At 38.1% G+C, this 18,957-nt stretch overlaps 1 protein-coding gene across 2 annotated transcripts in view; it reads left to right on the top strand.

The window, feature by feature from the left end:
• The first annotated feature begins 209 nt into the window (after positions 1-209).
• Positions 210-18,957, top strand: part of EYA3 (EYA transcriptional coactivator and phosphatase 3) — a 92,707-nt gene continuing 73,959 nt past the window's right edge. For both annotated transcript variants that reach the window (XM_028511937.2, XM_028511936.2), the window contains exon 1: positions 210-327. The gene's annotated coding sequence lies outside the window, so the exon portion shown is untranslated. The remainder of the gene's footprint in view (positions 328-18,957) is intronic.

Below are 18,957 nucleotides of genomic sequence, written 5' to 3'. Positions count from 1 at the left end.
TTTCTCCTTGCGTTCGCTATAGAAAAGCACGGATTGAAAAGACCTTCTAGAAAAATGAGAGCTGATGCCAGGGAGGTGTAACCAGGGGCGGGGCTCGCCGGAGTAGAAAAAATGAGGAGGGCCCCGCCCCATTTGTCCTGACACATGCGCCCAGGGGCTTCTGGTGGAACGAAGTGTGGATTGTGAGGTGACCCTGGACTGTGACTTCCGGTTCCTAGGGATGCGCATCCGGGTCGCGCTAACGCCGCGGTTTCCTCCACCCGCTTGGTTCTTCTGTGGGTCTGGACCGGTCCCCATGTCCGGCTGTGGGGCCCCTGCAGCCTTCGGGTGAGTTCTCTGCTGCCGACAGGGTCTGAGTGAGGCCAGGGGAGTACAGTCGGTAGGGAGACGGGTCAGGAATTCAGTCCTGATCGCTGTGGGTGTGGGTTCTCTTGGCTCTGCTTCCCTCACTTCAGCCCTTTGCCTCACGCTGGCCTCGCCTAGTTCACTTAAACTTAGCCTTTCTCGCTTCTCGCACCTTTCGCCTCGTTGCTTTTGCTCAGCCTCGCCCGCTTCATACAAGCCCCGGCTTCTTGTCTTTTCTGCCTCAGCGCTTCCGTCCGCCACTGCCTCTCGATTTCCCCCTTCCTCTCACTTGAGCACCTCTCCTCCCCGACTGCTGCTCCCGGGATCTCGCTGTTCTTTCACCCAGCTGGACGGCCCGTGGCCTCTTTGTGGTCATCTTCCACTGTGAAATAGGGTCCCTGGGACTTGCCCTCCAACTTTCCTCACTTTTTGACCCCTCCCGGGACTAGTGGGTGACATCTGTGCTTCGCCTGGGGTTCTCCCGCCTTTTCTTAGCTAGCAGAGGGCTGTGCCAAATCCTGGATCGGGGCAGATTTATCCGGCCTAGGGGAGGTTTTGCCTGGAGGCTCTGGGTTGGACTGAGCTCCGGTAGCTTCCGTAGCTAGGGAACAGCAAAGGCGTTCCCAGTGCCTTGCTGGAACACAGTTTTGGGGGCTCTCCCTAGAATGGGATAGCAGGTGGCAGGCATGCGGAACTACGAACGATTGGACTTCAGTGATCTTGGTAATTGACAGATCTTGAGAGAGTCCTATCATTTTGGCGTTCTCGATTTCCCAAGAATGGAGAAGTGCATGCCTAAGGCAAAAATGCGAGGTTCTGGGATGATAAGCATTTTTCTGCATATTCTTTACTTACGGACAGTTGCTGTGACAGAGGACAGAGTTTCTTGAGAGATTATTAACCCCCAGGTTTTTAAGTTTATTGCCAAAAGTCTTAGTGTGCAAAAACCGGAAACGTTTTCTGCTGAAGAGTTCACTATAGTCATTTCAAAGTACGTTTTCTTTAGTTGAACTCAGTGGGCACATGTATCTTTATCCTTGCCTCTTATACGTTGTTTCTTCATTTTTACTGTATTGACAACTTTCTGTTTTTCCTCTGGTTTCTTCATAAGCCAGACATTACAGTACTTTATTTCTTGCAGTATTCTTCTTTTATTTTTCTTTACCTTTTCTGCCTTAGTCTTAAAACCATATTTTTCTCATTTTGAGACTAAAATTTCTTAAATTTCTCTGAAATGAAGGGATTGGTGTTAATAATGGTTAGTGTCCTGTTTCCCAAATTTTGTGATCTGAGGCATATTTTGAGATATAGGGTTGGTTAACTTTTATTTTTGTTTTTCCGATCTTTATGGTGTGTCTACATTTGACTGCGAATGTTTTTGTGTGATCAGTTTCTATAATTATATAAATTGTGTTCTAAAATTTAGTACTTCGGTGAACAGAATAAATACAGCTTTTAGCACGTGCTTCTCTTTAATGAGTTATATCATTACATGATACGTATGTGAACATAGCATAGACCATGGCTTATTCCAAAATTGGGCTGGTTCCTTCATCTATTTTTAGCAAAGGACTTTGGAGCTTAGCCATATTAGTCCCCCTGTAGCCATAGAAGCCACAGGAAAGGACCCTTGTTGGCTTTCAGGACCTAACTGCTGAAGGAAGCCCCTTTGAAAGCTCCAGAGCAGTACTTCTTCCCAGCATCTATACTGGCATCTCTAGCTTCTGTTCAGCGTGGCCTCAATGTTTCCCTTCCTTAAAAACTAACCCCAATGAATATGGACTGTCTCTGTCTAACTGCCTCTTTACCTCCAGGTTTGTGGATTTTTTCCCTTCTTTTTCTTTTTGCATGGGCACTCCATAGATAGATCTGTATTTGGTTTGATGCAAAGCCCTCTTCCAACCTTTTTCTTTTTCTTTAGAAAGATTTTACGTATTTATTTATTTAGGGAGAGGGGAAAGGAGGGAAGAAGAGAGGGCAAGAAACATCCATGTGTGAGAGAAACATCCATCTTTTACCTCTCCTGTGCCTCTTGGCCTGCAACCCAGGCACATGCCCTGACCGGGAATTGAACTGGTGACCTTTCAGCTTGGAGGATGATGCCCAAGCCACTGAGCCACACCAGTCAGGGCTCAGCCTTTTTCATTTCTAAACTTTTTATTTCTTGAGCATTTCTAAGTCTGAACCTAGATAGATTTCTAGAGTTTACAGCTGGAGGAAACTATAGAGTTCAGACTTACTCCTTCATTTTACAAATAAGGAAATCAGGGCTTAAAGGATTGGTGATGATTTATCCAAAGTCATATATATATCTATATATATAGATATATATATATATAATCACAAATAAAGAAGACAGGAAGTGGGTTTTAGTTTTATCAAAGCTGTAGGCTTGTGAGCACAATATAGTATTTAGTGGTTTATTTCTATACGTTAACGTTATCAGAATGAAAGTTTTAGGGTAATACATCTATGACAGATTTTTAAGTTAAAAGGACTTTAGAAAGAAACTTATGCAGAAGTTAGAAATTTTAGGGAGTCTCTTCCTCTTTTAAAATCACTTCTGCCTATTATGGTATACATTTTGCATGAAAGCCCCTACATGAAACAAACATCCTGTAGTCTCATTGGAACGGTTGTGTTCATGCTCCTGGTCCTCATACAGAACACTGTTACTTTCTAATTACCTGAAAGCCTGTACCTCTTACCTAGCTGCCAAATGAAAACCAAAAATATTACTAGAGACAGCTTAGTATGTACAGTAAGTTCTCACTTGTCATTGGTAGGTTCTGCCAATGACTTAAGTGAAACAACATGTAATGAAACCAGTTTTACTATAGATTAGTTAATATAAACAAGAGTTAAGTTCCTGTGCATCTCATCAACGTTAGAACAAAACAGTGTTATTTGAGGACAAGCTGTATGTTTTTAAAGCTCAGGAGAGGACTTACTGTCAGCTTTCTATAGAAATTTCTACTTTAGTTAGGCAAAATCTTTGTTTATAATCCTGAGAGTTTAAAATGTATTTTTGCATATTTTATGTCTACCAGTTTTTTTTGTTTTGATTTGGTTTATTTTTTGTTGTTACTTTTTGCCATTTTACTTGTGTATTTTGTTTTACATGTTTTGATTTTTATCCTTGAGATTAGGATATGTTTTAAGGATAACAGGGTTTTAAAAATTTAAGAAACAAATTACATCTCTTCCATGTGTTTACCATTGTTATCTTTTGGTATGAGTTTCTGTCATCTGCCAAAACCACTTCATGGCTCCATACAATTTGTTTTGCTTACAGATAAAGGCTCATGGAACTTCTTTTTTGGTAGATTGTCTAAAAGATTTTTTGTTCTGCATATGAAAACAGGATATTTTAATTTATGTGTGATTTAAATGGAGGAATAATTTTTTAAATTAGTTCAACCTAGAAATATTTTGAAATATATTTAAGAACATTAGGAATAGTTTATTCTTCCATACATTCACTTAATTGGTTTATACCAAGAGATCAAGTTGTTATATTTATAGTAAAGTGGCAATAAGGTGGGCGTTCTATCTGCTGATTAACTTAAAAGTACAATGCACGTTCTTGTACAGAATATGTGGCTTAAGCCATAAACTGACTTATTGATAGTTTTATTGACAGAACATAACATACAATGCTACAGCAGCCACATCATCATGTTGATATTTTTATTTGGCCCATAAACCTAAGCCCTGGGATATCTAATTATTAAATGTAGAAATAGGGTACTTTCTCTGTTACTTACATTAAAAAACAGATATTTGAATTATGGGCTTAATAAAATTTGTCTTCATTGTGTTCCCCTTTTAAATATATAGTAGTATTTTTTTAATATATTTTATTGATTATGCTACTACAGTTGTCCCATTTCCCCCCTTCTCTCCCCTCCACCCAGTACCCCCTCTCCCACCCACGTTCCCCCCCTTTAGTTCATGTCCATGTGTCATACTTATGAGTTCTTTAGCTTCTACATTTCCCGTACTATTCTTGCCCTCCCCCTATCTGTTTTCAACCTACATTCTATGCTACTTATTCTCTATACCTTTTCCCCCTCTCTCCTCTTCCAACCCCCCTGCTGCTAACCCTTCATGTGCCCTCCATTTCTGTGGTTCTGTTCCTGTTCTAGTTGTTTACTTAGTTTCTTTTGGTTTTGCTTTAGGTATGGTTGTTAATGATTGTGAGTTTGCTGTCCTTTTACTATACATGTCTTTTCTTTATCTTCTTTTCTTAGATAAGTCCCTTTAGCATTTCATAAAATAAGGGCTTGGTGATGATGAACTCCTTTAACTTGACCTTATCTGAAAAGCACTTTATCTGCCCTCCCATTCTAAATGAGAGCTTTGCTGGATAGAGCAATCTGGGATGTAGGTCCTTGTCTTTCATGACTTGGAATATTTCTTTCCAGCCCCTTCTTGCCTGTAAGGTCTCTTTGGAGAAATCAGCTGATAGTCTGATGGGAATTCCTTTGTAGGTTACTGTTCCCTTATCTCTTGCTGCTTCTAGGATTCTCTCCTTCGTTTTTACCTTGGCTAATGTAATTATGATGTGCCTTGGTGTGTTTCTTCTTGGGTCCAACTTCTTTGGGGCTCTCTGAGCTTCTTGGATTTCTTGGAAGACTGTTCCCTTTGCCAGATTGGGGAAGTTCTCCTTTATTATTTGTTCAAATACGTGCTCAATTTGTTGCTTTTCCCCTTCTGATTCTGGTACCCCTATAATTTGGATATTGGAATGTTTAAAGGTGTCCTGGATGCTCTTAAGCTTCTCCTCGATGTTTTGAATTCTTATTTCGTCATGCTTTCCTGCTTGGTTGATTCTATCTTCCTTCTGGTCCACTGTATTGTTTTGAGACTCAGATTCCTTCTTTTCACTATTGGGTCTCCTCCGCGTATCTTCCTGCATCTCTTTTATGGTAACCTGTATCCTTTCATCTAAATTGTGCCCAAAGTCAACCAATTCTGTGAGCTTTCTGATCACCAGTGTTTTGAACTGTGCATCTGATAGATTGGCTATTTCTTGGTGACTCAAAAGGATGAGTCCTGGGGGACTGATCTGCTCTGTTGGAAACATATCTTTCCCTGTCTCTCCTTTTTTTTTTTTTCCCTCTGGTCTGGTCGCTCTTGTTATGGTGGGGGGTGGAGCCTTAGGTGTTCACCGGGGCTGGGCACCCCAGTCGCTAGATTGTGACGTTAAATGTGGGGGTGGGGGCGGGGGCGGGGGCGGGAGTGGCGACAGGAGGGAACAATGGCGGTAGTTCCGTTCTCCTGGGCTCAGACCCTTCTCTGGGATCCTGGGCTGCGAGCTCTGCCCTGGTCCACAATCGCCGCCTCACTGGGTCCGCCAGCCGCAGCTTGCGTACTCAGGGATCACCGCGGCGTTCTTGCGCCCCAGATGGCTGTTGCACCAATTTCGCGCCAAATTTTCCCCGACCTCCGCCCGCTGCCGCCCAGCGCCCGCCCCGCGCCTGCCCGGCTTGTCTTCTCCTACCAGTCTGGATATATGGGTCTACTTCAACTTCTTGGCTGTCTGACTTCCATTCAGATAAATCCTCTGTCAGTTCTGGGTGTTATTCTGTATGTAAATTATTGTTGTTCTAATCTTGGTTGTGCGAGTAGGTATGGTGCGTCCACCTATTCCTCCATCTTACCCAATATATAGTAGTATTTTAAATCAGAAAAGAAAAAGTATAAATAGTGCTGACTTATTGTAAGTCAACAGATCAACCCAAGACAGTCAGTATTTAATATCTTAAAGATGTTACTACAGATTGTGATGGATGCACTTTAACCTGTTACCTTGGTTGATACTTGTACTAGTGGGGTTTCTTTTTATTCACCCTAGAAAATAGCAGTAATTTTTGTAATACATTTCTTTCAGCATATTTCATTTAGATATCTACTATGAGGAATTAAAATACATAAATAGGCTATTCACATGAAGTAAGTGACATTAGTGTAAATTAGTAAATTAGTGTAAATGGTTTAATTCAGATATGTACAAATGAAACCAAATTCAGTATTTAAGTGTAAATGTCAGTCCTACATCTTCAGGGTGTAGCAAAAAAAGGAGATAACATAATTAGAATTCAAAAAGGTTTAACTCTAAGAAAGTGTTGCTTCTTATGAGTGACAATGATACATGATTTTTAAGCTAGATTTTATGATTTTCTGTTGTTTTCAAAACAATGATTTCTCATGATTTGAGTTTAAGGTTCTTGTGTTACTTTGCATCACAGCTTAATATGAAATGTTCTTTATAGGTACCATTAAATAATTTTCATTTAGGAAACTTTTTCACAACTAAACTGTAAAAATCTGTAATGGTAAACAGTAAAAATAAAAGCCAACTTTACATAGCACTTAGGATGTGCCAGAAACTGTTCTAAGTGGTTTACGTATATTAACTCTTTAATCCTTATGACCCTAAAAAAATACTGTTCTTACCTGCATTTTGCAAATGAGAAAATGAGGGGACAGAAGTCATATAACTTTCCCAAAGTAACAAAGCTAGTTATCAGGAGAGCTGGATTTTGAATTTAGTCTTTCTGTCTCCAGAGTTCATGACCTTTTTGTACTGGGTTCTACTGATTTAGTGATTCCTCCTTTTTAGGTTAAGGAAGAAATTCAATTTCTCTGAAACACAAAAGAATACTGCTTCTGGTGGGGAATCTTGGGGTGGGTGGGGTTACCTGGTCTTTTTATTAACAGTGGCTTAGGGCAAATTACTACCCTTTACTACTTACATTTCTTTTTTTCTTGTTTTTACACAGAGGGGAAGGGAGGGAGAAAGAGAGGGAGAGAAACATCAGTGTGTGGTTGCCTCTCCTGTGTCCCCAACCAGGGACCTGGCCCACAACCCAGGCATGTGCCCTGACTGGGAATCGAACCTACAACCCTTTGGTTTGCAGGCTGGCACTCAGTCCTCTGAGCCACACCAGCCAGGGCTACTACTTATATTTCTTAGATAGTAAAAGTTGTATATTAAGAAAGCAGAACAGGACCAGATCCTTCCCTCTTAAAAAAATCTTGTGGAAGCTAATTACGTTTACATTTTTCTGGAGAACAGGTGGTATAAATAAAATATATTCTATATTACTAAAATGTCTAAACCCTTGACATTAGTTTTTTTTCCTTTCTTTGAGTGTAGAATATTGAATATGTAATAGTTTTAAACTCTAAAATCTTAATGTTTCAAATATGAATTTAACAACTTTAAAATATTAAAAAAAGACTAAAACTGAAATTTCTGCCTTCCATTCTTGTTTCCAACTTTGGAAATTTGTGCAAAATTAAGTACATTAATCTCTTTAGGACTATCATGTTTAGGGTAATATATTTAATTTGGTGTTTTTATTTTTCTTTTAGAAAAGGGTAGAACTTTCACAAACCGATTCTTTTTTAAATTAAAAAATGAAAACAGTCATTTAGAACATTATTCGTCATCTTAATACTCTTTTATGCTTTTATTGTTTTCAAATTTTAAAAAATTGTTGCACCTCTAAGGGAGGAGGTGATTTTATATTAGTCAAAATGCAGCTTAATGCAAGAGTCTGGGACTCAGATATGGTACGATGTTATTTTGTAAGTATTTTGCAAACAGTTGAGAATTATAGATTCTGGTTAACAGAAAGAAACTAATTATTTTTGGTAAAAAGTGACACTTGGTTAGGGATACTACTTACTTTAATTCTTAGATATTAACTTCCCTTATTAATTCAGACATTAATTAAATACAGTTTTTCTTACAGTAGTTTTTGTCATGCTCCCCTTCCTTTGGTGGGAAAAGTATTTTATGGAGCTGAAAAATTAAATTTTGCTGTAATAATTTACTTGTTGGTATTTAGAATGTACTTTACTTTGATTTAAACATTTATTTTGTTTCAAAAGCAACTCTTTTTATATGTGGATTTGATAATCAGTTTATCTCCTAAAATTTCTGTAGTTTCCTTTCACCTGAAATTTAATAATGTGGCACTTACTGAATTTCGGAAAATTAGTAGTTTGTTGGTAGTATCAGCACTGTTACTGTGGGGATAAATTAGAATGATTAGCACTTAGGTGGAATTGAACTTTATTCTTTAGTTTCCATAGTAGTTGAAAAAGATTTAGGTCAGATTCACCTGTTGTTCCTCCATTTTTTCAAAATAAGAGGCAATTTTAATTTAGCACAATGATGTTAATTTTTTTTCTATTAGATTGATTTTCATCTCACTGTTTTTACTGACACGTAATCCAAAATGTGTATGTGATTTTTTTTTTCTTGGAATATTTCAGAATTTAGAGAATATTTTAGGATTAAAAAATAGTACATGTGTCATATAAAAAGTAATACCCTAGTAATCACTGAATTTTACAAATCTACCTTTCCTTTTCACCAGGTTTTTGCTATAGATTAGGAAGCAGTGATTAGGTAACACCGATGAATAAGTGTTCTTGAGACTGAGAATGAGAGGTTTTGCTAAGGGAATAGGTCACCTCGTATTGATGTGGCATTTACTAGCTAGGTGAACTGAAAGTCTTAGCTTTCCCTCCTTTCTGTTTGTCTCTCGTTAGTATATATTTTTTAGTTTTGGTACCTCACATTTTGTGAAATTATTTATTTGGATAACTCGGTTAAACTGTTGATTTTTACCCCGATGATTTCCTTTTTGTTTGTTCTTTTTCAGAATCTTGCATTTAAAGAACTATAATTTAGAGAGCCACCAAAAACTGTGAATGTTTTTTCATATGTAGTTTGAAGTAAATATTTTCCTCCTTTTTGACTGGCCAATTTTTTATGTTCTTGTACAGTGGTTTTAAACTTTTTTGATCACAACCCGCTATGAGATGCATTTTCCTTATTACCCAGTATTTATACACATATATGTACATATTAATATTTAACATTGAAACAAGTTTCATGAAACAATTGTTTTACTACTAGGGATGCATTGTAATATTTTTCTATTCAATTTTGTTTTCTTGTATTTCATTCAAAACAAACTGTTGGTCTCCACGAAACCCATATAACCCATTAATGTTGTGCCTGCAGTTTGAAAAATTGTAGTGACTGCTAGATGATTTTCCAGTATTGTCTTTTTGAACTGAAAATGTTTAGGTTTGCTAGTTTCTTCCTCTGAAATATATCTTGATTTTGTTGAGCTTTTAACCTACATAACTGTGCAGAACAGTTGAGAGAGGGGAGACCCTATTGCTCCGATTATTGTTGCTTTCATCTCTGTTCTTTACTGTGTCTAGTCACATCACTTTTAAAACTGCAATAATAAAGAATCATGCGGTTGAAAATGCTTGGTCATAATGCAGAGCTTCTCTTGTTAGAATTATTTGCTAGTTTCCATCTAACAGTCAAAGTTTTGGTAGATTAAGTTGCTTTTCACAAACTTTGCTTCTGCTTTTGGCAACTAGTCAAAAAGTTACAAAGCTGCTTTATAACTTTTATTCTACTTTCTTCTGGCCCCAATCCAGTCTGTGTAAGTCAAGAAGAGAAGTGAGGACTGCATTATGATCAGGTGAAAGTAACAGATTGAAGAGTCATTTAGGTTTTTTACAATGGACTGAACACATTTATTAACCGATTACCTGTAATGCCAAAAGGGGAAAAGATGGTGGGGGTATCAACAGTTCCTATATATGGTAGCGATTAGAGTGAGGCAGGGTTAGTAGGCATAGTCTACTGTTTTTACTACTTAATACTTAATGAGTACTTACTGTGTGCCAGGCACTACTTAAAGCATTTCAATTATATTAACTCATATTTACTTGGGAGGCCCTGGAGGAGAATGAGAAAGGATAAAGAAGAAAACTTGCCTTCATAGTATCTTCTTATTACTCAGCTTGTGAAGTCGGGCTGTTGGTGACTGTAGCATGTCATGGCATACATTTTAGCTTAATCAGTATTTTTAAAATCATCTGTCCTTTTGGGGATGTTCCATACTGATGAATGTAGCTGCTGTTTAAGACTTCAGGCTTTGAAGCTAGGATGCCTAGGCTTAAGGTCCAGCCAGGTTGGTGACTTACCTTGCAGTTGCCTTCAAAGGGCCAAATGTAATTTCAACTCCCTAACAGTTAAGGAGTAGTTACATTTATACAGTCCTAAAGTTATTTTGGCCCTTTGAAGGCAACCTTGAGGCTGATGTGGCCCCTGGTGAAAATGAGTTTGACATCCCTGCAGTAGGTATAAAGCCTTGAAAAAGTTACCCTCCGAACTTTAGTTTTCTTATCTGTGAAATGGTGATGATAATAAATACTGCCTATCTTATAGGCTTATTGAGAGAATTACATCAGTTGATATAAGTAAACTACTCAGGACAGTGCCTGCCCCACAAAGAAACATTCCATAAATGTTAGCTATTAATAGCTCAAAACTCACAGTTGGATCTCCTGAAAGTATTTGGATGTACATGATGAGTTCTGCATGTTTGCAACCCAGATGTGATTGACAGTCAGTGTTGTAGTGTCCAGAAAGTCAGAACTTTCTTTGAGGACTTGTAGGGAAAGTTCTTGTGTAGAGTATTTGGAATAAATGCCAAGTGAAAAAGAGCGTCAAACCAACTGGTTTGATCAAACCAACTGGTTTGATTTCATATAGGACTTTCTTATTATTTGGAACTTACCCTTAATAATTTTAATATTTTGCCCTTTGAAAAACTATGAGGAACTAGTTAATGATTAATTTTTAAGTATATTTTATTGATTGTGCTATTACAGTTGTCCCTTTTTTTTCCTCCCTTTTCTCCCCCTCCACCCCGTACCCTCCTCTCTCCAGCGTCCCCCCCCTCCACCCTTAGTTTATGTCCATGGGTTGTACATGTAAGTTCTTTGGCTTCTCCATTTCCTATACTATTCTTAAACTCCCCCTGTCTATTTTTGTACCTACCATTTATGCTTCTTATTCCCTGTACCTTTTCCCCCATTCTTCTCCTCCCTTCCCCCCGTTGATAACCCTCCATATGACTTCCATTTCTGTGATTCTGTTCCTGTTCTAGTTATTTGCTTAGTTTTTTTTTGTTTGTTTGTTTTTTAGGCTCAAATATTGATAGTTGTGAGTTTGTTGTCATTTTACTGTTCATAGTTTTGATTTGATCTTCTTTTTCTTAGCTAAGTTCCCTTAATATTTCATATAATGAGGGCTTGGTGATGATGAACTCCTTTAACTTGACCTTATCTGGGAAGTACTTTATCTGCCCTTCCACTCTATATGATAGCTTTGCTGGATAGAGTCATCTTGGATGTAGGTCCTTGCTTTTAATGACTGAATACTTATTTCCAGCCCTGTCTTGCCTGCAAGGTTTCTTTTGAGAAATCAGCTCATAGTCTTATGAGAACTCCTTTGTAGGTAACTGTCTCCTTTTCTCTTGCTGCCTTTAAGATAATCTTTCCTTATCTTTAATCTTGGGTCATGTAATCATGATGTGTTTTGGTGTATGCTTCCTTGGGTCCAACTTCTTTGGGACTCTCTGAGCTTCCTGGACTTGCGTGTCTGTTTCCTTTGCCAGATTGGGGAAGTTTTCTTTCATTATTTTTTCAAATAAGTTTTCTAGCTCTTGCTCTTCCTCTTCTATTTCTGATACCCCTATGATTCAGAGGTTTAAAAGTTTAAAGTTATCCCAGGGATTCCTAAGCCTCTCCTCATTTTTTTGAATTCTTGTTTCTTCATTCTGTTCTGGTCGAATGTTTACTTCTTCCTTTTGTTTCAAATTGTTCATTTGAGTCCTGGTTGCCTTCCCTTTACTGTTGGTTCCCTATTTTGCTTTATTTCACTTTGTATAGCCTTTATGTTTTCCTTTATTTTTGTGGCCATACTCAATCATTTTTGTGAACATCCTGATTACCAGTGTTTTGCACTCTGTATCTGATAGGTTGTCTAGCTCCTCGTCTCTTAGTTCTTTTTCTGGAGTTTTTATCCATTCTTTCATTTGGCCATATTTCTTTGTCTCAGGACACCTGTTACGTTGTAAGGGGTAGAGCCTTTGGTTTCATTAGGGCAGGGCAATCCACTTAGCTGTATGTGGTGGAAGGATCAGAGAGAGAACAATGCCACGTGCTTGGCTCTTTCCCTGCTTTTAGTCACTTCTCCCACTTCCCTCAAGCAGATTGTGCCCTTTTAGATGTTGCCCTGTGCTGATTCCTAGGTGGGTTAGCTTGTGTATATTGTAGGATCCTATGGATCCCTCCAATGGACTCTTCTGTACGACTAGAAGTTTCTCCCTCCGCCACAACCTCCACAGGTTTTTATAGCCAGAGATTTTGAGGGTTTAGTTTCCTGTGCTGGAACCCTGGGTTGTGGGGTCTGTCTCGCTCCCCAGTTGTTTCTCCCTGCTTATCCACACACAAATGTGGGATTGCCGGTCCACCAGCTACCACCTTGCCGAACATCCTCTCCAACCCACCGCCTGTCTCCACCCCTCCTATCAGTCTGGATGAATGTTTCTTCTGTCATTCCTTGGTTGTGGGACTTTCGTATCGTTTGATTTTCCGGCAGTTCTGGTTGTTTTTTGTTTTTAAATTGGTTGTTATCCTTCTTTTGGTTGTGTGAGGAAGCGAAGCATTATCTACCTCCACCTCGGCTGGAAGCTGGGAAATTAATGAATTGATTTTATTTTTTTAGATTTTATTTTTTTATTTTTAGAGAGAGGGGAAGGGAAAGAGAAAGAGAGAGAGCAACATCAATGTGTGGTTGCCTCTCACACGGACCCCACTGGGGACCTGGCCTGCAACCCAGGCATGTGCTTTGACTGGGAATTGAACTGGCGACCCTTTGGTTCGCAGCCCATGCTCAATCCACTGAGCTATACCAGCCAGGGCTGAATTGATTTTTATTTAAGACCCGATTTCTTTCCTGAGTCTATCTTATGTCTAAGATATTTATTTATTTATTTATTTAGTTTTAAAGATTTTACTTACTTTCAGAGAGAAGGGAAGGGAGGGGGGAAGAGAGGGAGAAAAACATCAGTGTGTGAGAGATAACATCTGTCAGTTGCCTCTTGCATACCTCCAACTCGAGACCTGGCCCACAACCCAGGCATGTGCCCTGACTGGGAATTGAACCAGCAACCCTTTGGTTTGCAGGCCTGAACTCAATCCACTGAGCCACCCAGCCAGGGCTGTTTTGTTTTTCTTTAACAAATAGTTATGTCATGTGTACTGTGTGTCAGGCACTATTCTAAGGTTTACAGATACTAATTTAAATCTTATGATGACAAGCTTATGAAAAAGACACTGTTATTATTCCCATTTTAATGTGAAGCACCTAAGGCCCAGGAAAGTAAAATAACTTGTCTAAGTTCTCACTTTACTCATTTGACCCTGAGTAGTGTGGCTCCAGAGTTAATGCTCCAAGCTTGCCAAACTTACCTCTTACAGAGATGAATTAGTTGAAATACTGGGTAGGCCAAAAAGTTCATGTGGTTTTTTTAAGACACATTTTTCATTTTCAACAATAACTTTATTGATTTGGATATTTTGAGTATGTGAGCTATCTCCGGTGTGGTATAACATTGATTGTTCCAATTAATATCTCGATTTGATCATCGTCAACTTCAACTATTCTACCCAAACATAGAGCATCATCCAGCAAGAAATCTTTAGCATGAAACTTCACAAACCACTTTTGACACGTTTGATCAGTCACAGCACCTTCTCCATATACTGCACAAACCTTTTTTGTGTATTTCAGTTACCTTTCTTGAAATAATAAAGCATAATATGCTGAAAAATGTGTTTTTCCATCTTCAATATTTAAATGTTTACAGAAAAATTTACCAATTTTGATATTTTTTTAAATGCACACTATATGACAGTTGTCACAATACAATCTAACAAAATTGTTTCAAATGAGATTAAAGACAACTAAGTGCCACTAGAGCCATCTTATGGGAAAAAAAAACAAACTTTTTGGCCAACTCAATAACAAGTGTTAAAAAAAGGTGTTAAATAAAAAATAAGTGTTGCCCTGGCTGGCGTAGCTCAGTGGATTGAGCGCAGGCTGCGAACCAAAGCATCGCAGGTTCGATTCCTAGTCAGGGCACATGCCTAGGTTGCAGGCCACAGCCCCCAGCAACTGCACATTGATGTTTCTCTCTCTCTCTCTCTTTCTCCCTCCCTTCCCTCTCTAAAAATAAATAAATAAATAAAATCTTTTAAAAAATAAGTGTTAAAATTCACTTCACTATTCTTTACTATCTGTGCTGAAATGACAGCACTGAAATTATGGCTGATGGATTTTTGAAGGAGTAAATAATTTTGAAGAAATAAAACAAAAGAATTAAACCGAGATTTTACAGTTCTTCTGACAGCTTAAGACACATTTCAGCCTTGGCTGGTATGGCTCAGTGGATTGAGTGCTGGCCTATGAACCAAAGAGTCGCTGGTTTGGTTCCCAGTCAGGGCACATGCCTGGGTTGTTGGCCGGGTCCCCAGTTGGGGACAGATGAGAGGCAACCATACATTGATGTTTCTCTCCTCTTTTTCCCTCTTTCTAAAAATAAATCAATAAAAGCTTTAAAAACACACAAAAAAGACACATTTCAAAAGACTTTCATTCTGTTAATATAGTATATAGTAAATTTTATCCAGGTTACTGGAGAGCTAATTGATATACAAATATATAGAATTATATCACTGAAGCAACACATTTCTAGAATATTCATATTGAAGTATACCATGTGTCAGGCCACAGCACCTACAGAAAATATTGTGATTCTTGTAGAAATGTTAATTTCACAGATTAAAGGAGGATGAAGATAAATTTTTGGAGGTCGTGAGTTCTGTGGAGCCTGGATCTCCACACATTAGAGAAATTCTTATGCTGTGTGACTGACTGACAAGTTACTAAAAACTAAACAGAGGTCCATCTAAGGAGGGTTGGAAGGAATGCAGTAGAACTGTTGGATCATTATTGAGGTCACTTTGACACATCTAATGCAGATTAACTCATTTTTTCTCAACTCTTTTTACTGTGGTTTTGGAATTTTTCCTGTGGAACACATTTTCCTATTTAATGAAAGTTTGTGGGGAAAAGTTTGCATTAATTTTTATTAAAAGGTTGTTTATAGACAATTTGAAGGGATGATTTTCCAAGAAGTAATATTAGAAATTGTAAAAACAACTTTACTTAGAGAATCTATTTCTAATACAGTATTTTCCCTATTAAGAATTTGGTACACCCTAAGTGTATTTTTAAATATTCTTTCTCAGTAAGTTCTGATAGTGTTCTGTTTAGTGTAAAGTTACTATAAATACTCCTACAGCTGACAGTACCATGATATGTTATCAGTCATGCCTCCCAAATAAAGAAACTGGAAGAATTTATCAACTTTACCACAGTCAGTTGGCTGGGCTGTTTATTTATGGAAGGAGTTGACCAGCATGGTGATGGCTTTTGCCTGTCTGCAGAAAGTCCAGCAGGGAAGATGTAGTTGGTTGCATTTTTGTGGCCACAGAAATGTGATTTGTGCTGATGCCTGAATTATGAGAGCTAAAAGGTTCTCTTAAAGTCAGTCTAAAAAAGAGCCTATGGGGGTTCAGCTAAATGTAGGTCCGGTGGGTATTTGTCTACTTCAGCATACTCTTGAGTACAAAGGACTTTTAGGTAAATATGTTAGTAGGTTTGTTAGATGTTTTTTAAAAGGTAGTAAGTAAAAAATAGTTGCCATCAGCTGATAAGATTTTAGTGAATTTTTGAGAGATAAGAAACTGAGATTGGATCAAAGGAGAAAGTGGAAATCACAGCTGAAAGTAGAAGTTTCAGAAATGTACTAGACTCTAAGTAAACAAATATGAAGAATGGAAGAGTGCCTGGAGCATTCATCAGTTTCCTGGCCTTTGCTCTCAATTTTGATCATCTGGTGTTTGTCCCCTGGATAAAGTCCAGAGAAGTGCTTTCCAAATGCATTGAATAATCTGCCTGGAGAGGGCATATATTTTCTTAGAGTCTATTTCCACGTAGTATTTAGTGTATATAAATCAAATCATTTCATTCTCTTGCTTTTTAAAGTGCCCATTGTTTCCTAAACTTTGTATTGTATGTCACAGGGTTGGTGATCTGGCCCTTTTGCCTGCTTCTCAGGCCTCATTTTCTACTCCCCATTCACTTGCTAACTTTGGCCTTTTTGCTGTTTCTCAAACATGCCTAGATATTACCCTTTCAGTTTCTTCACACTTGTTATTTCCTCCGAAAGCCCTCCTTCACATCTTCTTATAGCTCTTCCTTTCCATTATTCAGATCTCTGATGAAATGTTACCACCTCAGAAATACCACCTTATCTAAAATAGCTTGCCTGTAGTCACTCTCTGTTCTTTACTTTGTTTTATTTTTCATAGTTCTTGTTACTTATGAAATATTACCTTATATATTTGTTTATCTTCCCATTAGAATATAAGTTTCCTTGAGGCTGGAGACTTCATTTGTTACTAAATTCTCAGTGCCTAAACTTGTGTCTGATGTATAGTAGACACTAAGTAAGTATTTTATAAACAAATGAATGAATTTTGAGGTTAGAGAAAGAAGCAAGAATAGACTGAAGCAACAACTATAGACCGCTATTACAAAGGCAGAGGAAGCAAAAAGCAAAGTGAGTTTCCAACTCCACTATTTCTTTCCAGGATATAAAACTCGGATAGCTACTCTCTCTGAAGTCAAAGGCCTGGCATAAGAGACCAGATATAGCCCTAATAATTTATATGATGTTCAGAAGAGACAAGGACTCATATCCAGATAGCAAGTTACCTGCAGATCCTGCCTGACTGCATATTTCCTTCACCCTTCTTTCATGGGCACTAGAAGTGGATGTATATAACTAGAACCTGCATTTAACAACAGGTGAACAGAGATTCTCATCCACTCGGAGGAAAAACTGTTTAATTGAAACTTCCAACTATAAATATTAACTAATAACCTAGATTAATTCGTCATTTGAGAAAAATTACTACAATAAGAGGTACCAAATTCAACCAACACTGAAGAAAATAGTGAATAGTATAAAATGAAAATTTTAAAGAGGAGCATTATTAGTAATATCAGAGGAAATAAATGTAAATACTGAAATTTAAAAAATAAAAAGTAGAAAATTAATAAGTATAAATGTTGAGTTGAAAGTTTCCCAAGTCAAATGCAAAGGATGTCAACAATGACAGCAGAGTAAGAACCTCTGAAATTTTCTTCTAAGAGCAATGAGAACACTGGCAAAAATAGGATAAACTTTTGCACAGCTGAAAATTAACCACAGGCTTGCAGCAGCCTAGAACATTTATTCTAGGAAAATGGCTGAATCTCAGCAAAAACAGAAAACTTTGTAGAGTTTTAACTTGCTTTGTTTCCATCCCCCTTTCTCCAGCTCTACAGTAGCCTTGAAAACCAACTGCCCCCAATCATGGTGAACACTAGCAGCCTGGAAGCCACTGGAAGGGGCAGAACAAGATTGGAGCTCCTTCAAAGCCCCATTCCCAGAGAATTGTCATTACTTGACCTGACGGGAGGTTTCTTGAAAGACCTCGTTCACAAGACTGTCTGTGTTTGATCTCACTTGGAGCTCATCCTGTACAAATAGCCTTTTCCCCATCAGGGTATTAACTGAAACCAATTAGAGACAGTTGTTGAACATAACTGGCTGGCTATGGCGGTGAATAACAGTTGGGGCAAACAACAAGCTAACCAAAAAACTTAAAAAAGAAAAGCAGAGGAATGCGATGTCTGTAAGGGGACTGGTGAAGCTCTGATATATTTCTGGGAATCTGGAAGGCTGTGCACATGTGTGTGGCTGTGTGCATGTTTAGGAAAGACCGGAGCAGGCCCTAAGCTCTCAGTTCTGGTTTATCGTGATGCTCTGTGCAGACAGGTAGTGAAGGCTAAGGCAGAGTTGTAAACTGACTGGCTGAGTGTTAAACATGTGCGCTAATATACATACAGAGCCCATCAGTATAGAATAAAAGATTTTGGTTCCAGGCATCTTAAGAAAATCTTAGTCTAATCATTAACTGACCATTAAACTAATAGAGACCTCAGTGGCCACATATGACAGGGAATCCAGATTCTACAGAGTTAGTTTCTCTATTTCCTTTTCTGATTTTATTTTTCTTACCACTGCTTGAATAATAACTTACTTGTTATCTGTCTCTTCCTTCCAATTAGAATATAAATGCAATGAGACCAGGGACTTTGTCTTTTTTGCACAGTGCTTTATCTCCAATGCTTAGAACAGCACCTAGTACATAATATTTTTTTTGTTTTTTTTTTAAGATAAAGAGATTCTATTTTATTTTATTTATTGTTTATTTTATTTTATTTTTAGAGAGAGGGAGAAGGAGAGGGAGACAAACATGAGTCAGTTGCCTCTCCCACACCCACAACCAGGTACCTGGCCCATAGCCTAGGCATGTGCCCTGACCAGGAATTGAATGGGTGACCTTTTGCTTTGGGATGATGCTCAACCCCCTGAGCCAGTAAGGGCTCATAAAATATTTCTTGAAATAATGAGTAAATGAATGACATTGATATCAATTCTCTATCCACTTTCTGTCTTCTACTTCTAAAGATTTGTTGAGTCTTTTAACCCTTGAAGACACTTTTTATTTTCTTTGTTGTCACATATTTTATAT

This window comes from Phyllostomus discolor, chromosome 5 (genome assembly GCF_004126475.2).
Source record: "Phyllostomus discolor isolate MPI-MPIP mPhyDis1 chromosome 5, mPhyDis1.pri.v3, whole genome shotgun sequence".
In the NCBI taxonomy this organism is placed as follows: Eukaryota; Metazoa; Chordata; class Mammalia; order Chiroptera; family Phyllostomidae; genus Phyllostomus; species Phyllostomus discolor.
This window is presented reverse-complemented; position numbering and strand designations above follow the sequence as displayed.